Source organism: Dama dama, chromosome 14 (assembly GCF_033118175.1).
Source record: "Dama dama isolate Ldn47 chromosome 14, ASM3311817v1, whole genome shotgun sequence".
In the NCBI taxonomy this organism is placed as follows: Eukaryota; Metazoa; Chordata; class Mammalia; order Artiodactyla; family Cervidae; genus Dama; species Dama dama.
In genome coordinates, this window is record NC_083694.1 from 16312567 (window position 1) to 16320856 (window position 8290).

Below are 8290 nucleotides of genomic sequence, written 5' to 3' on the forward strand. Positions count from 1 at the left end.
TGTTGTTTAAGTCACCTAGTATCTGGTATTTCATTATGGCAGTCTTAGGAAACTAGTTAAATGACCAAAGGGAAAAATATCAGTATGGTATAAAAAGCATACATGCTCCTAACATTTTATGTAATAGATAAGAATATAGGTAGGTGGGTAAGTAGGTAGGTAGGTGGGTAGATAGATAAATGATAGATGGATAGAGGAAGTATATGTACATACGTCGTGGTCGTTTAGTCACCAAGTTGTGTCTGACTCTCGAGACAGCCTGGACTCTAGCTGACCAGGCTCCTATGTTCCTGGAATTCTCCAGGCAAGAATACTAGAGTGGGTTGCCATTCCCTTCTCCAGGGGATCTTCCCGACTCAGGGATCGAACCCAGGTCTCCAGCATAGCAGGTGGATTTTTTACTGACTGAGTCACCAGGAAAGCCCACATATTCCTAATATTTTAGGTAGATAGATCAGTAGATAGGTAAGTAAGTAGGTAGGTAGGTAGATAGATGATAGATGAATAGAGACTATATATATATATATATACACACACAACATATATATATATATAAATATAATATATATAAACATATAAATAATAAAAATGGAAATCGGCATTAGTTAAGGATATTATTCCTAAGAGAGGAAACTATATTTAATGATGGTAACAATAAACACAACCAAACAACTTGAAAAAAAACACCTATGTGTCAGGCACTTTTCCAAGCCGTAAACAAAGGAGTTTGCACCTTGACTCTCACAAGATCCCTAGAGAGCATGTATTATTTTCATCCCTACTTTATGAGACTCAGAGGAATTAACTAAGATTCCCTATCTATTCCCTGGAGAAGGGAATGGCAACCCACTCCAGTATTCTTGCCTGGAGAATTCCATGGACAGAGGAGCCTGGTGGCCACAGTCCATGGGGACGCAAAGAGTGGGACATGACTGACTGACTGACACTTGCACTTCCCCTGTCTATTCAGTGGTGAAGTGGGAATTCCAGCTGAAGGGCCTGACTCCAAAGTCATGCTGTTGACCACGTGTGTTACGCCACATGTATAAATACAAACAATGAAATGTCATTTTTCACCTATCAGCTATCACAAAGATTAAAACACAGATAATGGCCAGAGTTGACATCCTCAAGCACTTCCAGCAGGAATATAAATTGATATGAACCTTTAAAAGAGGGTAATTTAACAATTCTATGAAGTCCTTTTTTTAATCACATAGACAAGAAACAATGTAAGGACAGGATATTTATCCCGATGTTATTAACAATAGCAAAAATGTGACACAATGTAAATATTCATCAAAAGAGAGTGGGCAAATAAATTATATGTACATTAAAAGAATCCCTTGTATCTATTAAACATAAAGCAATTGATCTATATTTATCAATAAGAAAAATATGACTTGTTGGTTTTATACTATTATTTTATTCACATGTTTCCTCTAGTGTAGGCATTGTACCTTCTTTTTTATCTTTTTCTTTTTACAAAATCACTAAGGAAACTTTAAAAAACAGCAAAAGTTGAGTTTCTGTCTTAAGGTAATTAGTTATTCATTCATTCACTCATTCATTCAAGATATATTTACTGAATCTGCACTGTGTGCAAACCCTTTTCCAGGTTTTGAGGACATAGCACTTGGAAAAAAAAAATACCCTCATGTAACTTTGATCACCAAAGATATTCAATAATATCTGACAACAATTTAGAACAATTTAGGTAATTCTTTACGTAGAAAAAAGTAGTTTTAGTGATTGGGCAAAAAAGAGATTTGAAGTTCTTTCCACCCCCTATTATCACTGAATCTGTGATTTAAAGAAGGACATGATTTCAAGTGTTAAATGTCCTTTTTCGGCTCTATGAACCTCCCAGGGCAATTTATTTATTGAGAAAAGAAATTGAGCTATGGTTTCACTATGGAGTTACAGCTTAAAAATGTATTTTTAAGATGATGAAAGCTTGATAACTAACAACCATTAAAATGATAGATATGTTTCCATGAGTATGTAAAAAAAAAAAAAAAATATATATATATATATATATATGATATTCTTTTTTTTCAAAGTGACCTAGAGAGAGAAAATTGAGAGGTAATAAGAGAAATAAGTCATGGGATATAATTCATCTTTTAGAAATAGCTAAGTAAATCTTAGTTTTAAATTATAATAAATAATAGGGTAGTTGTAATGTCAGGAAATTACAAGTTTCCTTGGCATTAATTTATTACCTTAACCTTAGTTCCTATTTCTTTCATTTTTTTTCCTTTTCCATTTTTAAAGCTTTGATTTGTTAATGGAAGAAGAAGTCTTACTTCTTACTAGGTTAAATAATAGCCAATTTTCAGAGTTCCTTAAAATCTTTTAATATTGTTTTAACAGATGGATTTCCATTAGAATATTGATGTGTGCTCAGTTATTCAGTCATGTCTGACTCTTTCCGACCAAATGGACTATAGCCCGCCAGGGTCCTCTGACCATGGAATTCTTCAGGCAAGAATACTGGAGCGGGGTGCCACTTCCTTCTCCAGGGGATCTTCCCCACCCAGGGGAAGATCTCTCTTAAGTCTCCTGCATTGGCAGATGGATTCTCTACCACTAGTGTCACTTGAGAAGCTCATTCAACATTGATATGGCAACTGAAATCCTGAGATCACAGCTAATGTCTATAATAAACTACAGAACATTGTGTCAAGAAATATTATAAAACTAATGAATGAGGTAGAGCTATAATAGCTGTTTTTAGATCTTTGATGATGTACAGCTGAGTGGGAAGAGAAAGTTGTACAGCCTATTTCTTGTGACCTTTAATTTTTAATCAAGCAAATAATGGCAAAAAAAAAAAACTGTATGCACAGGCATCTGTGTGCATCCACTATACTGTGTGTGTGTGTGTATGTGTGTTCATGTGTGTGTATGAAGGTAAAAAAAAGAAATACACATAAAGTTGCTAACAACTATCACCTCACAGAAATGAATTCTGGGTGAAAAGAAACTGGAGTGATGGAGTGTTGGGGCTGAAAGAGAATTGGAGAAAACAAAAAGCCCTCTCAGAGGAAAATATGTGATAGTAACCCACTTCTGCTAAACCATTCACATTCTTACATAAACATAGGTATGTTATAGGTACAGCCCAAATTTGCTGAGATATATGATAATATTTTCTTTCTGACACATATTTCAATGTCTTCTCTATTTTGAAGTAGAAATGTGTTCTTTATGTAATGTGAAAACTACCTATGACCCATCCCAGTGTGGAAAACAAAAATGCTTGTTCTTAGTATAGGAAGATGAAACATTTCTGTTACTCTTAATAGTTTATCATATTAGTCTATAATATTATAGACTTAGTATAGCATTTACTTGGGTTTTCTAGCATCTTGAGATGATCATAGTAATTGATCATTTTATTTGCTATTGTTCTCCTTTTATTTCTATTCTCTCATTGTAATGGTTGGAACATGCCACCCCACCAAGTAGCATTGAGGATAGCAGCCCTGCTTAGCTCGCCCACTTTGAATGGGAAAGCTTTAGGAGCACATAGCTGTTAAATCTGGCTTGAGATAAATCTATTATGTTAAGGAAGTCGTCTTTTATTTTTAATAGAGTTACCAACGGCGAATGTTGTATTTTAACCGTTATTATATACTTTTACTTTGGTATATTAGCAGGTTTCCAAATATTAAATAATTGTGACATTTCCAGAAAAAAACACACATCACCTTGGGATTATATTTTTAAATGTACTGCTGAACTGTTCTTACTTAAATTTGATTTAGGGTTTATGCAAAAGTGAGATTGACTAGTTCATTACAACCTTTGGCATATTAAAAGTATCAGTGTTGGTGATTTACTCTACAAAGTAAAGCAAATAAATGGCACAATCACTTTCTGCAATGCCTGATCTCCTAAACTAATGGGATGAACTCATCCATTGTTTTGTTCATCTGAATGCAAGACTCTGGAGTTGCTAGTACCCTCTGACATAGTTGTATTTTCCTTGACATTTCATTAATGTGATGCAGATTAATGCTACTGATATTATGTTCACAATATGTCACTTTTAAAAGCAATTAAATACAGAGGATTATTTTAATATTTTGAGTCATTTGAATGTTTTCAACTTCCTGTAGAGTTTAAGAGAACAAAACAAAAAGTATTTTATAATTGTAATATATAGTGGAACCATATATAACTTTGTTCCATATTTTTCAAGTCTCCTATAAATGTGTTATCATACTTCCATAATTTAAAAAATCCAAAAAATATTTTAGGGGTACAATACAGTGGGAAAAGTATAAACTATAGATTGAGTAATAAAACCATGTCAAATAGCCCTGGTAAAGAGCAAACAGAACTAATAAGACAGAGACAGAGATTTCAGATTATAACTTTGTCACTTCAATCAAAATGGGCTATTTTGAAAGTTTCTCATTTATACTTCTCAGTTGTCAGCAAAAGTTTGAAGTACAAAATGTGCAGAGGTTTTCTTTATGGAGAAAAGAGATTATATAAAGTAGCTTTAGTCTAAGAACATAATGTTTAGCAATGTATTATAAGACAAAATTATAATCTTTAACAAAAAAGTGAAATTCTATGCCTTTGTTTTCAGACTGAGTGTGAATATCAACATAGGAATTTATTAGGTCAGTACCCTTAAGAGGGCAGAATACACTCTATTAAGTCTAGGCCACCTGAAATATTAGACCCTAACCATTTGAAATGGAGACTTTATTTAATAAAACTCACTTTACAGTAGCTATTTGCATATACCTTCAGATTCTTCTATTAAAGAACTCAGATATATTAAGTAGACACAAAATTTCAAATTAAAAAATTAAAGGAGTTTCATTCTGTTGAAGTTGATGTTTAGAGCATATTGATTTAAAATATATTTAAATCACTTTCCTTCATTAATTTATTTCTAATGCTCACATGGGACTAATGAAGAGGTCTCAGATTTGAGTGGTCTCCTCTTATCAAAGTTTTTTTCTGTTCAGCCCCATGGATGAAACGTCAGTTTGCTTATGACTCCCAATTTTTTATCTCACAATCTCACCTTTTCCCCTGCCCTTTACCCATACTATACCCATCTACCATTCTTTTTAAAAATCGCCAGTTGAATGTCTCATGTCAAACATAAAAGTCCAAAATGCAACTTTAATATGACTAATTACTCTAAACTCTTCCAATAAATAACACTAAATTTTATTCCCTGATCTTCTGCACTTCTTTCCATATTTACAACAAAATGAAGCCACTTCAATTATACCTCTAAATATTTCTCTAATATGCTCACATTTCTCCATTTCCACATGCATCCAAATTGCTATCAGCTTTTACCTGGACTAGTGCAATATCAGTAAAGAATCGGTCTGCAATGCAGGAGACCCGGGTTTGATCCCTGGGTTGGGAAGGTCCCCTGGGGAAGGAAATGGCAACCTTCTCCACTATTCTTGCCTGGAGAATGCCATGGACAGAGGAGCCTGGCGTGATATAGTCCATGGGGTGGCCAAGAGTTGAACGTGGCTGAGAGACTTCTACTCAGTCATTCTCTCACTCACTTACGCGCTCAGTGCAGTATCACTGTATTGGCCTCCAAGACTTTTCTCTTGACCACCTATATCTATTTCATAAATAATTTCAGAGAACTCTTTGTAAAACATTTATAAAATAACAAAACAAAATTGCAACATATTTTGCTGTTCAGTTGCTCAGTCATCTCCAACTCTTTATGACCCAATGGACTGCAGCATGCCAGGCTTCCCTGTACTTCACTATCTCCCGGGGTTTGTTCAAATTCATGTCCACTGAGTCGGTGATGACATCCACCCATCTCATCCCCTGTTGTCCTCTTCTCCTCCTGCCTTCAATCTTTCCCATCATCAGGGTCTTTTCTAAAGAGCAGGATCTTCACATCAGGTGGCCAAAGTACTAGAGCTTCAGCTTCAGCATCAGCCATTCCAATGAGTATTCAGGATGGACTTCCTTTAGGATTGACTGGCTTGATCTTGAAGTCCAAGGGACTCTCAAGAGTCTTCTCCAATACCACAGTTCAAAAGCATCAATTCTTCAGAGCTCAGCCTTTTTTATGGTCCAAATCCCATATCCATACATGACACCTAGAAAAAATATAGCGTTCACTAGATGGACCTTTGTTGGCAAAGTAATGTCTCTGCTTTTTAATATACTGTCTAGGTTTGTCATAGCTTTTCTTCCAAGGAGAAAGCATCTTTTAATGTCATAGCTGCAGTCACCATCTGCAGTGATTTTGGAGCCCAAGAAAATAAAGTCTGCCACTGTTTCCACTGTTTTCCCATCAACTCGCCATGAAGTGATGGGACCAAATGCCATGAACTTAGTTTTCTGAATGTTCAGTTTTAAGCCAGCTTTTTCACTCTCCTCTTTCAGTTTCATCAAGAGGCTCTTTAGTTCTTCACTTTCTGCCATAAGAGTGGTGTCATCTGCATATCTGAGGTTATTGATATCTCTCCTGGCAATCTTGATTCCAACTTGTGCTTCATCCAGCCCAGCATTTCTCATGATGTACTCTGCATATAAGTTAATTAAGCAGGGTGATAATATATAGCCTTGACATAGTCCTTTCCCAATTTGAAACAAGTCCATTGTTCCATGACTGTTGCTGTCTGTTGCTTCTTGACCTGCATACAGGTTTTAGGTTTCTCAGAAGACAACTAAGGTTACCTAGTAGTCCCATCTCTTGAAGAATTTTCCACAGTTTTTTGTGATCCACATAGTTATTTAGCATAGTCAATGAAGCAGAAGGAGATGTTTTTCTGGACTTCTCTTGCTTTTTGTATGATCTAACAGATACTGGCGATTTGATCTCTAGTTCCTGTGCCTTTTCTAAATCCAACTTGAATATCTGGAAGTTCTTTGTTCACACACTGTTGAAGCTAGCTTGGAGAATTTTGAGCATTACTTTGCTAGCATGTGAGATGAGTGCAATTGTGTGGTAGTTTGCACATTATTTGGCATTTCCTTTTCTTTGTAATTGGAGTAAAAACTGATCTTTTCCAGTCCTGTGGCCACTGCTGAGTTTTCCATATTTGTTCGCATAATGACTGCAGCATTTTTACAGCATCATCTTTCAGGAAATAGCTCCGATGGAATTCCATCACCTCCACTAGTGAGGTGAGGTAGCAACTTATAGGTGATAAGTGGTCACTCATTTATCTCTCTCAAATATGTATTCATTCCCTGGTTTCTGTATCATGGCAACCAGGTTTGTTGTTTACATTTTATTTATCACAATTTATAATACAATATTTGTATATTTACTTATTTATCTGTTTTACATAGTTTGTTCAGTATAAGCAAACCAAAATCTAAAACAAACTGGAGAAGTAGATGAAAGTCTTTGGAAATGAATTAAGTATATATTTTTTTTATGTAACCTTTAGTCTGTGAGTATAATTCTGTTTGTAAGTTCCTTAAAAATTATAAGCACAATGGTGCTCGCTTCGGCAGCACATATACTAAAATTGGAGCGATACAGAGAAGATTAGCATGGCCCCTGCGCACGGATGACACTCAAATTCGTGAAGCGTTCCATATTTTTAAAAAGAAAAAAAAGAAACAAAAAAAAAAAAGGAAAAAAAAATTATAAGCACAATGGTAAAAAATTATATGCAACACATAATTATTTATACCTATGTAAATTTCTGCTAGGTAAAAAAAAAACCTCACTTCAAACATATATTATCACATGTTTTATAAAATATCAAGCACAAGATAAAATGAGTTCTAGCATTGAAATAAATTTCCACATTAATGTCTTATTGCTTAACAGAATGAAAGAGAAAATTGATGTTTCACTAATATAAAATACAATCATAAGTGTTTCTCTTTCTGTGTGACTAGATTTTATCTTAATTAGTTCTATTCTGTTAGGCACATCAAAAATGCCTTTTCTCTGTTCCGAAGAAATGAAAATATTTCATCAGATTTCTTTTGTCTTATATGTAATAATCATATCTCACAGAAGCAGTGCAAATAAAATACAACATATTATTGTCATATTCACTAAAAATGTCTCTATTCTTTCTAAAAAAGAATAAAATACTAGTAATCAAGTAAAGTTTTATTGATGGATAGCATAAAGAGTAACCAAATTTGAAGTGTTCAACACTATGAGTTTTCATAATGTGAAATTTACAAAGCAAGAAATTTTGAAAAATATCATATTACCATCAGATAGGTAGCTTTATCATCTATATTTCCAGTCCCCATCCAAAGAAACATTAACTTTACTTATATATCACCATTAATTAGT

At 34.3% G+C, this 8290-nt stretch overlaps 1 non-coding gene across 1 annotated transcript; it reads left to right on the forward strand.

Annotated features, from left to right (window-relative positions):
* Positions 1-7469: 7469 nt before the first annotated feature.
* Positions 7470-7576, forward strand: LOC133069790 (U6 spliceosomal RNA). Its single transcript, XR_009696003.1, has one exon. It is a non-coding gene; the product is annotated as a U6 spliceosomal RNA (small nuclear RNA).
* The last annotated feature ends 714 nt before the right edge of the window (positions 7577-8290 follow it).